The 17,388-nt window shown below is 37.0% G+C and overlaps 1 protein-coding gene across 7 annotated transcripts in view; it reads right to left on the bottom strand.

Moving 5' to 3' along the window:
- Window positions 1-10,541, bottom strand: part of LOC106063526 (roundabout homolog 1-like) — a 154,604-nt gene extending 144,063 nt beyond the window's left edge. For 4 of the 7 annotated variants that reach the window (XM_056009526.1, XM_056009530.1, XM_056009533.1 and 1 more), the window contains exons 1-2: window positions 10,155-10,540; window positions 8,466-8,767 (exon numbers count right to left, since the gene is read on the bottom strand). The gene's annotated coding sequence lies outside the window, so the exon portion shown is untranslated. Of the gene's footprint in view, window positions 1-8,465; window positions 8,768-10,136 lie in introns of all 7 variants that reach the window. The other 3 variants (XM_056009532.1, XM_056009531.1, XM_056009527.1) reach the window with 2 other exon arrangements.
- Window positions 10,542-17,388: the final 6,847 nt, after the last annotated feature.

Below are 17,388 nucleotides of genomic sequence, written 5' to 3'. Positions count from 1 at the left end.
ATGTACAAGTGTTATTGTCGCGTGAACACACATGTGTGTTTGATGTGTACATATTTATCTGATATTATGATGTTATTATAAAGGCATCTACATTTGAAGTCGTTGCCATTCAATGGAACCCCGTGAAGTTTTGGCGCGAGCTCCGAGAATTTCCCAACAAGGTACCCTTAGTTCCGAGACTTTCCCTACAAGGTACCCTTAATTCAACGCCTATGCGCCATGCACAGTATATAATTTTTGGGTGCCTGTATGCAAAGCAATGTTTACTCATGCTATCCGACGTCGAATGTCTCTGAAAAAAAAAATCAAAATGTGAATCAAATTGTAAATCGTAAACGGGGATCACATATTTGTGAATATTGACAAGTCATGTGTGACCATAAATCAAACGAAATATTTTGGAAGCCCACATTCAACGAGGCAGAAGCCGAGCGCGGATCAAAAAAACCGACTGCACGTTGAGCTGTGACCTTCACGTGGGCAATGACATGGACGGAAGTTATCTAACGTTTTGTCAAGTCGATGAAAGGTTCGGGAACATTAGCAGGTCGGTGGCTGAGTAATTGCAGCGGTACACTCATTAGGCACACTTAATTAGGCCAATCATTATATTAATGGCAATAATAACAATTAAGGTAGCCCAGGGCGTGTGAGATAATTATTTTAGTTAACATATAAACAGCGTATGTAATCCAGTTATATGGGGGTTTATGTTCACACGACGTTTAATCCAGAGGCAGTGCTTCCCAGCCGGTTGTTCGAGATGCCACAAAATGGATGTTGAATTTTTTAGAGAGCTTATATCATCTCACTTTATCTATCTGTTACAAATTTTGATCACGTCATTTCTCCCACTTCCCATTTGCTCTCAATTATTCATTGGTCCTAACAAAAAATTAATCAATCAAAAAATCAATTATTTAATTAAAGAAATGTAAATAATTAATTTTGTTTGATATGGAAAAGGCAAATAAATATTACAACATTGAGATTGGCTGTAAATGTGGAGTTCTCCTTAGATACGTTTTTAACAATTGTTTTTTTTTTTAATATTTTGCTTGTTTTGTTTTTAGATTTTTACTGTATTATAAATTTGTACTGATTGATCAAAATGCCCACATTGTTTATTTTCATGATACATTTAGTCTTTTCATTGTTAACATGTGAAATATAGTCATCGAGTATCTTTAGTTCCTGTATTTGAATGTTGGTGAAGCCTTAAATGTATCAAGTTGTTTCGTCGCCTAAGTCCAAACAGCCTTGACAAAGTGAAACATACTACTTGGCTTCTGTTTGCTTGTACTATTCACTTTAAATGGGGGGACAGCGCATCGCCCGTTTCCCCGAGAGAGGAGATCGATACACGGCTGATCTTTAATGATCTCTTAGTTCATGTTTTTAGATTAACTCTCCTAAAGTAGCCTATCACATGACAAAATTACGTCCGACGGACCGGCTTCCCTCGCCCACCCCCTTCCCCCTCAAACGGGAGCCCTCCTCCCACAGCCGGCCCTCGACGTCCTCTCGGCTCACCTCCTCACTGCAAACAAACACAAAGAGTCCAAGATTCCACTAGCCCATGTTCTAACACTTGAGTAATTTGCCCATGTTTATACAGTAGATGTCATCGGCCCTCCGCCTAGACTCCAGAAAGATGTAGTCGAGAGTAACACGTGCCAACCATCAATGGTGGCGAGTAACTTGGGACACACACACACACACACACATGCTTACATGGAACACACACACACACGCACACACAATGGCTAGAATCTGACGAGGATAGCAACGAGTAACTTCATTTCCACGCTTTTTTCCTCCCTCATCTCGCTAAAAAGATAACCCCCACGATGGAGGTTTCATTTTTGAGATTGAAATAACTCCAAGTTAGTAAGCCACGAGTAAACTCTATCTGTTGGTGCTATAGAAATGCAAACAAAAACTGATCGCAAGGACGAGGGCTTAAGTAAACATCACAGTGTCAATGTGTGTATGTGTGTGTGGGCGCGTAATCCAATATATAAAGAATTGTCTGTGGGTTCGTTAGGGCTTTGAATGATGCAGATTGATGACCAGCCAGTGCGGGCTCCTTCCACAATAAACTTTGCTAGCAAAGAGATACGAGTAATTGGTAACATTCCAGCCTCCCCTTTTATTTGACACCACCTTCCAGGATCACGCACCCTCACCACACAGAGACTAAGTTTAAAGCTAATTTACCTTCCCATGAGGCAACCGGATCTTGGAGGAGAGATGTTTATATGCCGCGCGTGATATGTATTGAAATAAAAACAATATTTTCTCCCTTTGTTGTGAATGGAACCCTCTTATTGGCATAGCTGCAGTTTCCGTGACTTAAAGGGCTATAGAATAAACACAACAGAAGTTAAAGTAATATAGAAAGTATTTTGAGCCTTCCCCCCTCTCTCTCTCTCTGTTAGGTATTTATGCAAATTATGCAATTATAAGGTTTACTATTACGAGTGTTCCGCTGTGGTGGGAGGTCAGGCAGGAACACAAAAAAAAGTCGAAATATACTGTGCCTTGTTCTATCTAGTTGTCGAATATTTTTTTAATATTCTTTTTAACAATAATAACAACATTATGGTCTAGATGAAGAGTTCCAAAGGTAAGGATAAAGATTTTAATTCAATATACACCCAGAAGCGTAATATATGGTTAATTTAATATGACATTAACAAAAACTAAAGTATCACTAAAAAAAAAAAAAATTATAGGAGAAAATGGTGTTTAACAAATTTTTATATCAGTGAATCTGTATTAAATCTAAACTCCACTAGATATAATCTCCAGTGAAGGTGAAACATGATACATAATTATGACTAAGCGGCTATCACTAGTGTTACTATAAATGGAACGAAATAAAAATGAAATAAAAATTTCGAAATTCTAATTCCTACTGTGTTTCCCTCAGATAGATGCTTCTAGTGACATTCTAGAGTGGTAGCTGGTATCCTCCAACGAAATGTGATAACTCTAATACCGCCCTACAATTCTCTCCCTTAGCAAGAGACAAACCACAATCTTTTCTGACATTTCATTGTATCGCCCAATCAATGATGCCTTAACATGAACTAGCCCCTGTCGGGTATCTCTTTTCCCTTTGTGTCCCGGTGTCAAGTTTTAATTAGACGGTAATGAAATATTTTTTATTTGTTAATTATATTCTTACAGCAAGTAAGACGTTTAAAAATAAAAATAAAAAGTTTTTTTTACATTTTTTACATGGTATTTTTAATTAAAGGGAGTTAAAAATCAATACTATTATTTATTTCCATTTTTTCCCAACCTTTATTTTTTCCATTCGACGTTTGAAGTAATTTTAAAGATCATTATCACAAAGGAAATTATATTTTAGGAGAAAGTTAAAGAGATTTCATGATATAAATCTGTACACGTTTTTTGTCCCCTTCGTTTAAAAGAATGGCCATTCATCAGTATGGTCACAGATAATGGACTTTATTGTACCACACTTTAAATTACAATCCAGTAATGATTCCAACATATCGATGGAATAACACGGCTAGGTCAATTAAATGTCTTAAAGTAAACAAAGTAAACATTTTCTACCTAGTGATATAACGGGGCAGATGATGCGAAGATTATCTGATTCCATGACCGACGGTTAACGAGGATGTCAAGTGGCCAGCACAACGACCAACCGTCTTCACTTTTACTAACTTGTGTCAGATACCCATCAGAGTAGGGTGGACTCAAGGGCCTCAAAATAATCGGACACTCAAAAGTCGTCATTGGGGTTCGATTCGGGAGTCCAGCCAATCGTCCAGCACTTAACTGTTAAAAGTTTCAGAAATGCAACCCAAATAAACAATGAAGTACTCCCGACCCTATCGACCAACGCCAAAGAAATGTACACACAAATGTAGGTATGTTGGTAGTGGGTACATACATCACTGTACATTTAGTAGTGGGTACATACATCACTGTACATTTTGTAGTGGGTACATACATCACTGTACATTTTGTAGTGGGTACATACATCACTGTACATTTTGTAGTGGGTACATACATCACTGTACATTTTCAAGGGTTAAAATATTGCAGACTTCATGGCGCAATGGACTTCGATAAGGGGGAGACAAAAAAAAAGGCATAACATTTTAATTGAAACTCGAAACATCCCTGCAGAGGATAAACCTTAGCTTCCCACTATTTCACGAGGACTCTCTCTCTCTCCCCATCTATCTTATAATAAGATCCGGACACCCATAAATCTACCTTTCCCGCCCTCGGATGTCAACGCGCACCCAGAGTGGTTCCCATAGTCTGAGTCAATTTATTTCTGCTTGGGAGATACACAAGTTAAACTTGTGGCCCCCAAAACCAGAGGAAGAAGAAAAAATTAATTGCTGCAACAGGTGTCTATTATAGACATTAATAGGTGAAGGGACGCAAGGGTGGAGCGACGAGAGAGGGGAGGAACCGCATGCGATGTATCCAGGACTTGAACCAGGGGTTCTAAAACTGTTTTATACATTGTCTTCAAAAATAAATCTAGCTACTCTAAATGAGAAATCCCGTTAATCCCATCAATCTAGGAAGGATGCGAGTATCCGAAAGACCAAAATTCGTTAAAGTGAACTAATTGGCATAGGCACTATCATTCTCCATTGTACATTTCAGATAACTATTAGATTTCAGTATGAGACAACAAGAACAATAATAAACCTTGGCGTAATTGGAACCAATAGTTGTAACAAAATGAGCCTCGAACGCGCGTCTTTGTGTGTATGTGGGGGCTGGAGGCTTAAGTGTGTATTAACTTTTGGAAAAGTGCAGACATATAAAATAAAGTCAAAAGTTTGTATATACCAGACTTAAAGAACAACAACAAAAATATATAAACGTTAGATCGACACAGTGGATGAATCGCTGCAGGTCAGACCTGACAAATACCAACACTTTGTCTGCTGTGCTCAGTGACTGTGTACAAAGGTATACATTCAGAAATCTGGGTCCCTAACGTTCCACTGCGTGGCCCTAATGCACAAAATGAACATGATCCGCCTTTACTTTACTCATCGCAAGGCCGTCAAGTAACAGCCTAGATCTAACTCGTGACATCGTGTGTTGTACAGCTTATTAGTAAATACGCTGTTTAACAAGAAACAAAAGTTGTTGTTTTAAGATAAATAGACTCAGTAACGTCTGTAACATTGACACATTTGTCCTAACTGTTTTTTTATTTGTTTTTTTGTTTGTTTATTGGGTTGCTGTTTAGAAATGTTACGTAACGGATAAATTAATGTAGTTCTGTGTTGCACAGGTCCCATGTGGATACGAATCACGAGAAAAGGCCTTAATTTGACATGCCCTGCATGTGACAAGTCAGGGTCACGTGATTGTGCTCAACAAACACACACACACACACACAAACTCACGCTTACACGTTAATTTACTTTTTTTTTTCTTTCCCATCTTCTGATTTTTTTTTTACACTTTTTTTTTTGTCTTCTCGTCTTTTTTTTTTTCACGCACACTGCACGAGGCTATGCCGAGTTGACGGTGTCAAAGAACAAGCTGCGCCCGAAGACAGACAGGCGCCATTGATTTATCGAGTCTGAGACACAGACACCAGGCCTGACGTCTTGTGGGCCAAGGGGCCACGCCACTGGATAGTGTGTGATGCACCGATGTTCATGGGCCATAGATACGCGCCGGTGAAGTGTATTTTGTGCGGTCGTTATGGATATACGAGCTTCATCGTAGGCCGTGAAATATGTGACAACGCTGCCGCAAGTGATAACACGAGAGGAAAAGTTATTGCCGAGTACAAGATGGCAGTCGTAGATATCGGGGGGCGCCTGAGCGTCAATGTGCCACCCATCCAATTAACAAGTGGCTTTAATCATTTCATAGTGAGTCGCTCTAATTGCTTTTCTCACTGGTGTACGCGTGAAGCCTTTTGGCAAGCATGATCAATGGAACAGCGGACCAGCTCAACGAATGCTAACCATCGCAGACACCGAGGCACTAAACTAGATTAGTCAGTACACGAGTGCACAAAGTTGTATGACCATCAACACCATGTACGACCAATGCTAATTAACAGGGCACAACTATATGTATAAAGGTCTGACCCAAATAAAAACGAATCTAAGCCAAGTTTGTAAAATAGATTTTACTTAGAATTAAGTATCCTACTCCTCAGTGCAGCTAATGCTTGTAGGCCTTTTGCTGGCTAGTTTAATACTTATGCAAAGTCATGTCAAAAAAGGTAATTATCGAGCCATGATTGTATACACATTTATTGTATGCCTACCCTAAATAGATAAATAAAAATAAGTTAGCGAACTAAGGTCTAATAGGGGCAGCAGCGTAAACAAAATATTATGTAGAAATTGAAAACCTGAACATTATAGATGGTATTATTGGTGGATTCTGCAATGATACTTGCACAAATAGACATCTGCTGACTTAGCCAGTGCTGCCTACACTATAGTGCAGTGTTTCCCAAACTTTTTCCTTAACGGAACAATTAGCACATTCTGAGTATTTAGCGGAACACTTTGTTTATTTTTTAAGAGAGATTAATTCACGTTGTGACCTACTAGTTAATTATTCCAGTAGTTCGAGGAACACCTAGTCAGACCTCGCGGCACAAGGGTTCCGCGGAACACAGTTTGGTAAACACTGTTATAGTAAAATAGTTCTCATTATAACAAGGTGATGTTTCGAGAGATGGAAAGGGGGGGGGGGTGAAGGTTAAGACCAGTGTCTATCTAGCCTGCAGACGTAGAGCGAGTGTGCCAGATAGTATGCCTAGTGTATATATATCTCTAATTCACAGTTAACTCATTCAAAGGTTTTCGGTAATTAACAGTAACAATGACTGGTGTTGGTTTCTAAAATTGTACAGTAAGTTACGGTTATTATTTGTACTTGGCGTACAATGTACTCGTGTGCTTTGTAATGTCTGTTTCAAGTATTTACATTGTGTGTGTGTATATATATATATATGTATAAGAAATGATGTACCTTTTAAATTTGTTAAAATTAAATTTGTTAAAATAAAATAGTGTGGCTCGCCTACTTTTAAATTTGTTAAAATAAAATAGTGTGGCTCGCCTACTTTTAAATTTGTTCTCCTAACTATTAAGTGCTACAATAGTCCCAGGATTAATTTTTTTTTCAAATACACCCGCCCCTCCACACACACACCTTAAAACTCCAACATACACGGGAGTTCTGTCAAATAAAATAGAACAAATAAAAATGTACCATTTTTTAAACATCATTTCTTGGTGGCAAAAAAAAAAACTTATTCTCAGATCTGGCATCCATCAAGTACACCACAATTTCTTGTACCGGCGGAACTTTCGTGTTTTGATATGTCCACGAGAAGAAACAAAGGCTCAAATTAAATCGGCCCGCGAGTCGTTTCTTTTTGTAAGATGTTACCTCCCTTGAACTGAACTTGGTTTCCGTGAGTAGACAGACACAAAAAAAAAAAAGCGCTCAGCAAAACTTGAAAAAGTTTATGTCGGAAAGTAGCAGCCTCCACTCACCCTTCACACCATACTTAGGCCATACTAACCCGCACACACAAAACGTTTTGAAACGAGAAATACTAACATAAAAAACTGTGGGAAGATATCTCGGAAATGTCTTTAAAAAAACAGAAAAGAACTGATCTACTAGAAACTAAAGCGTTTATCAAAATGTTTTCCGAGCAAACGATGGTGCGATTTTTTTTTACAAACTCTTTTCCTCTAGTGTGAATAAAAAAAACTATACACAATTATCTTTTTAAAAATTAACCACACAAACCATTAGTCTTAGATCTAAACTAAAGCCTTGGCGCTTTTGTTGGTCTAACATTAATTAATAGCAAATTTTTTATCACAAAGAGATATTTTGTTTTTCACAATGTTTATATATATTTTAGATATATTATATATTATGTCTTTATAAAATAATGATTAATTTGGTAAATTAACACATTGGCCTAATCTATTTTACTTGGGTCATTAAGTCTGGAATCGAAATGTAATTTTACTAGCGGGAGGCAAGCAAAAAGCAAAGTCTAGTATTTGGTTGATCATAAGTCTTAAAGTAGGTCTCAAAGTCACTCTCATACATATTGTCTTTACTGTCTTTAGGATAAGGACAGATTTGTAATGTTTCATGGTCAGACCTGGACTAGAATTCCTAAAGATGACAGTCGTAGACTAAATGGTCAGACCTAGACTAGAATTCCTAAAGATGACAGTCTTAGAGACTAAGTCTAAGATTAAAGACGATATAGATCTATTATCTATAGAATATAGATAGGTCACTATATATATTAAAATTGGAGAGAGCAATACAACCGCAGTACCATGACGGGTTAAACAACAAAACGTGTCTTACTATAAAGGTTATAAATTCTAAATTCTAGATTTAGAAAAAAATGAAGAAATATAACCAGACTAGCTACTTACCCTTCTAATTATAATCCAACAATAAGAATAATAATCCGTTGTTTCGTTAAAGGTAATCCTTTTTTTTTTGTGCGTTTTACTTTCAGTGGTCTGAAAACAAATTTCAGGTGAATTTATTAAATCCTTCACTTTGTAATCCTCATCAAGAAATATGTTTCGGTCCAGTTCAATGACAGATCACTGATTTTACTGTTATGGTGACAATAGATCCAGAGATAACTGAGATAATAACAACTTGTTTGTTCTCCAATAACTTTTTTTCTCTTTCATTAATTAATCAAGGTCGTGTTTGTACAAGTTAGCTGTTCATTTTATTACAAGAAAAAAAATAATTAAATAAAAAACCGTTGTGATTATGTGATAACAAACAAACTAGATCTATATTTGCATTCTATACTGGATTTAACACCTAGACCGTTACAGTACAGTGTTTACCTACATAAAGGTATTCACAGACTACTCAAAAATTCTATATGATAATTACACCTAACAGTAATCCACATTTTGATATCTGTATCTATAATTTAGAACTATATTAAATATTTAGTCCTTTACACGACTACAAATAGCCTATAGGCAAATTACCTTTACAAATTCAACATACTAATTAACTAATCTACATTTGCCATTTTGATTATCACTAGATCTATTATTCTATACATATATATTAATATTTATGGACTAGTTCACTAGAGTCTATCATTATTTACAAATATCAACTTGTTAGGATTAGTTTTGTATCGACACATATTGTAAACATTTGCATGTCTAGAGTAGATCTAAAAATAGAGTAAAATTTAAATCTAATAATAAATACCAAGGTTGCCGGCTACGATTCTACTGTTACATGTTTCGATGTTTGGGAATGTAGATTGTGAGTTGATTGGACAAAGTAACAATCCAGGTAAGTCAATTGTTATTTAACAATTCGGGGATTCATATTCGGTAACACAAGACATTGAGCTTATAGGTCTAAATATTTTGTTCATTATTAATACTATATTGTCTATATAGATCTAGATCTAGAAACTCTTTAGAAAAATACTAATCTACCTAAGACTTGAATCATCTTCTGTTTTGAAGGAAAGTCTATAAAGAATACTGTAATTTATAATTAAATTGTCATAAAATATCAGTTTAAAATTTAAACACACTAACACACCATAAATGGGATAAACTTACGACTGACTAAAAAAAAAAAAGACGCGCTCATGAAAAAATACTAAACTCTAGATCTAGTCTAGATCTGGAGTTATCATTATGATAACTAGAGTCCAAATCTAGATCTAGTCCTGTCTATTCTATTTCTAGATTTTTTTCCTAGATAGATGTCAGTCTCAAATACATAAAATATAATAAAAGTTGCAATCACACACTTTTATTTAGACGACTAAAAATGACTAGATCTAGATCTATATATCTATTAATCTAGATTAGAGACTAGGTCTAATGTCTAGACTCTAAGTCACTCTAGCTAGATCTAGAGACTAGACATAGACTTTATAGACTAGATATAGAAATTAGAATAGTTACATTAAGATCTTAAATCTTAGTCTAGTCTAGATCTACTTTATTACAACTTTAAAAATAGATCTAGATCTAGATCTAGATCTAAATAATAAACATAAACTAATCACACAAAATAAAGATCTAAATAATAAAATATCCAACAATGAATGTAGAATATACTTTTATGAAGAATCCAATTATTATCCATAATCCGCATAACACTGAACACAACATAAACTTGATCAGCAGACGATCCAACCGGTTTATCCAAACTTTTGGTTCCACCGAACAAAACTAACAAAACGATTTTTTCCCCCCTCTTTTTGATTCGAAGAAACAGACTACACAACTACATTTACTACTACTAGGGCTATCGGCTGCTGATTCAACACTAACAAACCCATATAACCCTCGCGTCTAGTCCGTTACTTCTGCTGAAAATCCACAAACAGCCAAACGATTGCGCTTTCACGCCGCTGTCGCTTTGCGCCTCTGCCTACACTCGGAAGCACTCTCGCCTGCTACCATTACCCTAGCCTACAACCCAAAACGCTCTATTTCAAAACGAAGTGATGCGACGCGCCTGGCTCTCTCTCTCTCTCGCGTTGGTGCCCCCGTTCACTAAGATCTCTCGTCCGACCCTCGCTTGCTGTATCGAAAGTAGGGATCGGGTGTGAAGACGCAAATTGATAGGGGGAAAAAACACATCGTACAAAGATCTATAAGTCAATTAAATTAACATAAAAACATCGGAACACAACATTCATGGATTTTTTTTTAAAGTTCGGAAGTCTGGAGTCTATAAATAAATAAATAAAAGTAGGTTCCATTCAAACACAAAGAAAAATCTTTTTTTTTGTCCTTTGGTAGGTAGCACATATGTTCATAGTTACGTTTGTGTGTTATGTATTAGTCATTTGCTTAAATATTTTAAATCCATTCATTATGTCTTCTAAAGAGACTTATGTGTGTGACATAATAGTGCCAATGGCACACATACACATAAAAAAATGACCTATGCCGTAGTATATATTCTTTAATAAACATATAACTATAGTCTATAGATTACAATATCACACATAAATTACTGGTACTGTGTAAAGTTTATATAGATGCCCTTCTTTTTATTGATCTCTCTCTCTCTCTCTCTTTCTCTCTCTATATATATCTATCTATCTCTCTCTATATATATATTGTATGTTTTGTCTGTCTAATGTCTTTGAAACAATAGGCGAAGCTCAGAATCTGGAAATGGAATCGACGTGACCTTTGAACTCGTGACAAAGTTATTTTAAACGCGCTAACAAGAGAGGGACAACTGACAGGAGGGTGTGGCGCGGTGGAGAAAGAGAGGAGCGAGCCAGCGTGAGCACTGCCAGTAAAAGGGTGTGCTTTGAGCAGTCGAGCGTGGAAAGTAGGTCAAAGGGGAAAAAAAAAGAAAAGTACCCAGACCAAAGCCGATATCTGAAAGGACAAATGTCGTCTACCTGAGACAGAGTAGAAGGAGGGCGGGAGGGGGGGCGGTGAGACAAGCTAGAGTTGAAGAGAGAGTTCTGTGCTTTGCAAGGTCTTCATCTTGAGCGCCGCGGGGGCAGAGAAGAAGGTGCCGGGAGGGATGGGGCAAGCGTGAAACACTTGAGTGACGTTCCATGCGAGAAGTTGTTCCAAAAAAGTCAAAGACACACACAAAGAGATGCCAGCCAGAAAGGGAGGGGAGAGAGAGAGGGCTGGATCTATACAAGCTGGCACGGACACACTCTGTAATGCCATAAATAGAATGTCATTTATGTCAAGTGAAGTGCCTTTTATAGACATCAAATGTCATACCAGTCTGATAATTGTATGCCTATGAACGAGTTCTTATCAAACGATATTCTTAAATCATTCATAATCATCATTTTCCCGCCACAATTTTGATGGATTCTGTTGGTCTCCGGTTTTCAGCTAACAGACCTAAACAAAGTTACATTCGGCCTTGATAGATCACTAACTTAATCACCAAGGTAACTAGTGTTAAACACTGCTAGGACATTAATTTAACCTATAAAAAGTTCACTAACATAATTTACAGCAAGGTCATTTGCTTAACCTTGATCAAGGTCATTAAGTTAATCTACATCAAGTTCACTTGCTAAACATTCAGCAAGGTCACAAATGCAAAGTCCCTAAACCAAGGTCGTTTACTTCAATAAAACATATTCCATATTTTATTCTTACTTTACTGCTCAAGGGTGGTGGGATTGACGACCCCTTTGCGATCAAATCGAACGATATAAATTTACATTTAAAATTGTACATAATTATTTTAGAGAATCGCGTCTAGTGTGACACCGTGACACCCAATACAACTTTAAATACATTGACTTAGATTTAAATGAAATTAGCGCTATTTCATTTAGTGTACTATCTACTTAAATTAAACATTGTCATTTCTCCAAAACTTTACACAATTATTTATTGTACCTAACAAAACATAAATCAATAAAAAAAATATTAGTCAATATGTATATGGTAATATATATATATATATTTGCTTTATACCTAGAAGAGAAATTAATCTTTCAACATTTAGCGATATGGCTAAATATGTGGAGTTTAGTCCCTATAGATAACTGTATACATTATTTTACCCACACCCATTCTCGGATCAAGTTGAAACTTTCCAAAATTATTTATTAATTATTTATTTACTGTACCTAAGAAAACGTGAATCAATTTTAAAAAAATTAACCAATTAGACAATTAACAATTAACTATTGGTAGTTATCTTGCTTGATATTGGAAAAAGGAAATAAATTCTACATTAATGAAATATACAGTTGTAACTGTGTAGTTCTTCCCTTAGATAAAAGTTTATTTATTTTTTAAATATTTTTCTTGTTAGATTTGGATCGAATAGTTTTACACGTGTATTATCCAAGGTAATCTAACCAAACATGAATCAATTTAAATAATTAACCAATTAGATAATTAATTTTTGATAGTTATCTTGTTTGATATCAAAAAGGGAAATAAATTCTACATTAATGAGATATAAAGTTGTAAATGTGTAGTTCTTCCCTTGAATAATTTTCTTTATTTATATATATTTTGCTTGTTAGATTTGAATCGAATTGTATTACGTGTGTATCATCCAAGATGTGCTAAAACTTCTGGCTTGTTAACCCGAAGGTTCAGTGTTCGAATCTCGATAGGCCACCCATTCGCTGCAGTAAGACATTAGAACTATAAGACCTGGGTGCAACTTCCTAGACGTAAGTTTATTGTGTCAAGAAGGTTGAATTCCAAGCATGGCATTTGTGTATCAACAACATGATGTACAACTTGTCATAAATGTCACGTTTAAATGGGTACGCTATAAAATGGTTGATTGTAGTAGATTGAAGAATTATTGGGACCCTAACCCTTGCCTATTTTCTCTTTAATCGTTTCTACCAGCCCTCACCAAATGTACCTCCCTCTCATTCCCATCTTCGATAATTGTGTGACTCTCAATATCACTCTTTGTATCTTTCTCTCTCTCTATTGTGTCCCTACGACATTTTCCCTCTCGTTCTCTCTCTGTCTTTTTTATATGTATCTCTCTCTTATGACTCTAAGACTTCTCTCTTGTATATCTAAGACTTTCTCTCTCCTTCTCTCCCTATTTCTTCTTTATTTCCAAGTCTTTATTTATAAATAAATTTATGAAACCAATTAAGTATCTTTCAGTGTTTCAATATATGTATCAAATGATTTACCAATCTCTCTCTCTCTCTTTCCGTCTCTCTCTCTCTCTCTCGTACACATACACACACACACACGCAACAACACATATTTATAACACAAACAATATCTCGACCAAAAAGGACATTTAAAAAAAACATTACAAGTTTAAAGTATCTATCTAACCAGATAACACAAGCAGGACACTATATTGACCTATATTTCTGAATTCTTCAGTGATGTCATTCATTGAGATAACTTTGTAATGAACAGGGGAGGCAATCTCTGAAAAGGAATGTGTCACGTGGTCCAATCTAGGTATACATTACCATCTGCGGTACGGCCACCAGTACACAAATGATCTCCTCTTGTGTGACCACATAATCAAGATGTCCCCGACGTCCCGAGATGACCACTAGGACAAGACCTACGGACGATAAGCACGACATACAACGTCACGGAATGACCGCCGAAGCTATAAAGTGACTTTTTTTTGTCTTTTTAGTCTGTGTATCCGTGTGTGTGTGTGTGTTCGAGTGTGTGGAGAAATAACGGCCTTAAGTTCGAAAGTCTTGACTTAAGCATGGTCTGAATCAAAGTTTTTTTAATAGCATATACTTGGGGCCTGGATGTAAGTCCATGTTTCCATTCCTGGTCTAGATGACTGGAATGTGTCCATGTTTCCATTCCTGGTCTAGATGACTGAAATGTGTCCATGTTTCCATTCCTGATCTAGATGACTGAAATGTTTCCATGTTTCCATTCCTGATCTAGATGACTGGAATGTGTCCATGTTTCCATTCCTGATCTAGATGACTGAAATGTGTCCATGTTTCTATTCCTGGTCTAGATGACTGAAATGTGTCCATGTTTCCATTCCTGGTCTAGATGACTGAAATGTGTCCATGTTTCCATTCCTGATCTAGATGACTGGAATGTGTCCATGTTTCCATTCCTGATCTAGATGACTGGAATGTGTCCATGTTTCCATTCCTGATCTAGATGACTGGAATGTGTCCATGTTTCCATTCCTGATCTAGATGACTGGAATGTGTAATGTATGACTCGCTTCCCAAGGTCACCTTCATCTGTATGACGTCCATCAGAAATAGGGAGATCTGTCATTATGTAGATCAGGGACAGCCAAACTGTGGGTCGTGGGCTCCTGCAAACTTCTTACCACAGTTTACAATGAGGCCTCAGAGAATCTCGTCCATTGAGGTTGTCATTTGTTTTCATGATACTGCCCGTAACGCAGTGATTAAAATTGTACTTCTCCCACCCCTTCCCCGACTCATACAGATGTTGAAAGAAAATCGTCATGTCCTTACCTAAAGCTCAGAACTGCCTGACTCTATAATCTTGGCTTACATAATACTTTTTTTGTATATATATAATCTTAGTTTATATAATCGTGGTCGAGCCTGTATCCGAGACCTTAAATTCAACATATAGGAAATTAAACCGCTTGACAAAGGCTATAGAAAATGATTTACCTGGAAAGGTGCGCGGATACATTGATGTACAAGTGTATCACTAAAATTTATAAAGCTAAACTCTTTCCGCCAACGTAAACCTTTATGCGGAGAGTAATTATTTTTGTTACATTGTACATACCAAAGTGTTCTGTGTATTTTTATTTTTTATATGTATTTAGTGTGTTTAGACATGAGTTTATTGTTTCCTAAAAGATTTTATTCTCTTGTGGAAAAAATCTCCTTGTTCTACATGTTTCGGATGTTCCTTCAGAATTGAAGATTGCTACATCTTAGCTAAAACCTCCGGAAGGACTGCAGGGATGGTGGTGGACAGGATTCGAACCTATGACCGTCGAGACGACAGTCCAGAGCACATACCACTCGACCCAGGCTGCCATCCGCGATTTTCTTATTTATTTATTACTGTCACAAGCTGAGTAGTAACTGCATGATTCTCCTGAATTTAAACTTTTGTTTACAGAAATAAATTGGTGTACGTCATTCACTAGTCCAATAGAACAATACTGAGAAGGAAAAAAACTCCAATCATGTCATTTATAAAAAAAAGTTCACACAGACGTAGGTATGAATCTAGTTGTGACGTCAAAGTGAGCCCTTTTGAAATCTCTAGGACCGAAACCAATCGTCGTAGAAGGCCTGAACACTGACCTGCAACATCGAAGCCTGCAGGCTGTAGGGACCAATAGACTGTTACCACGTCACAGGTCTGTACGATGTGGCAACGAGCTATTAATCTCCACTGCCCACATGTTGCGACGTCGCAGGTTAGTGTTGATGCGTTCTATAAGGAATGGTCTCGCTAGAATTCATGAAATAGTATTTTAACAATAAGAAAACATTGTCGAGGCTCATTTTCTTTGTTCCATTCACTCTATTCATTGAAGTAATGTTTTGGCTGGTCAACTCTATTTCATACTGTGATTATTTGTAGCTTTCATTTATGTTTACTATTTGAAAGTTAAATTCGTGGATGTAATTTCGGTCTGTATTTATTACGAAGTGTGGTCTGTTCAAATAAGGAACAAAGAATTAACTCTTTCATCGCGACTGGAAATAGACACAACCAAACATAATGCAAAGTAACAATTATGTACAAACAAAACTACATGCCTTGTTTTTGTTTGTTAACAAACACACCCAGAATGCCACACGTAGGGAACAGACACAAAACTTGCACAACGACGACTTCCGGTTAAAAAAACTCTCAATTTCGCCCAAACCACGTTATAACGAGATTATGTTATCACATGACCGCATGTTCCAGTTGTGACAGCATCCCTCATTGGGTTGATTATGACAAACTCAAACTCTCTCCTCTCCCCCCTCCCCCCAGTGGACAACGGCGAGCGTGACCTCTCACCCCCTGGTAACTTTGTGTTGAAAGTGAACAACGTTTTACCCCCCCTCCCTCGAGTCACCGCTCTATGCCTATGCATCTCTTGGTACTATCATAACGTGACATCTGCTCCCCACTGTCAGTCAACGTCGTCTGGCCGCCCCCCTAGAGGCTTCTTGCCAATGCACGAGCACGTCGGACCTTGGTAGGGTGATTGGTGGGGGGACGGGGGGAGGACGTGCATGCCTTCCACTTAACCGAGTGACGTCATTCAAAGGGGAAGTGACGTGACATGTTGCAGTGGCGTCACGTGGTTTGACGGTGGAGTCTTACGTGTGCCTTCTAACTGCAAAGTTCAAATCTACACAGTAAACTGTCGAGCATCAAGTCAGTGGCGTAGCAAGGCAGTAACGACGTTAAGTCCATCCGGCAAACTGGAAGTGTGACTGAACCCAAATTGAGCAATACATAAAGTATACAAGTTCCTCATGGGTAACAGGGTCCTCAAACTTTCGGTCATCTAAATGGTCAAAGTAGCTTTCTAGGATACCAAGTCACAAGCTGTTTTTTTTTTTTTTAATTATTCTTATTAAATGTTGTCTATACTATCCTATGGAGTTACATAATACTATTCACACTAAAGATACTTGTGTTAAAAGCAAGACATTTTCCCATTAAGTTCATAAATGCCATGGTTTTGTGTAGGCATACTGCTAATTATAGCATAACGGGAGGGGGGAGGTGTGTTAAACAAAATTAGATGTATCACAAACAAACGGAAAAAGTGTGTGGGTGTGTGTGTGTGGGGTGAAAAAAGCAAAAAAAAAAATAAATAAATAAAAAGTTAAGTTCCACTTTCAGACCTTTCGTCTTT

The sequence above is a fragment of the Biomphalaria glabrata genome, chromosome 14, assembly GCF_947242115.1.
Source record: "Biomphalaria glabrata chromosome 14, xgBioGlab47.1, whole genome shotgun sequence".
NCBI lineage: Eukaryota > Metazoa > Mollusca > Gastropoda > Planorbidae > Biomphalaria > Biomphalaria glabrata.
Note: the sequence above shows the minus strand (reverse complement) of the source record. Positions and strands in the feature narration are given on the sequence as shown.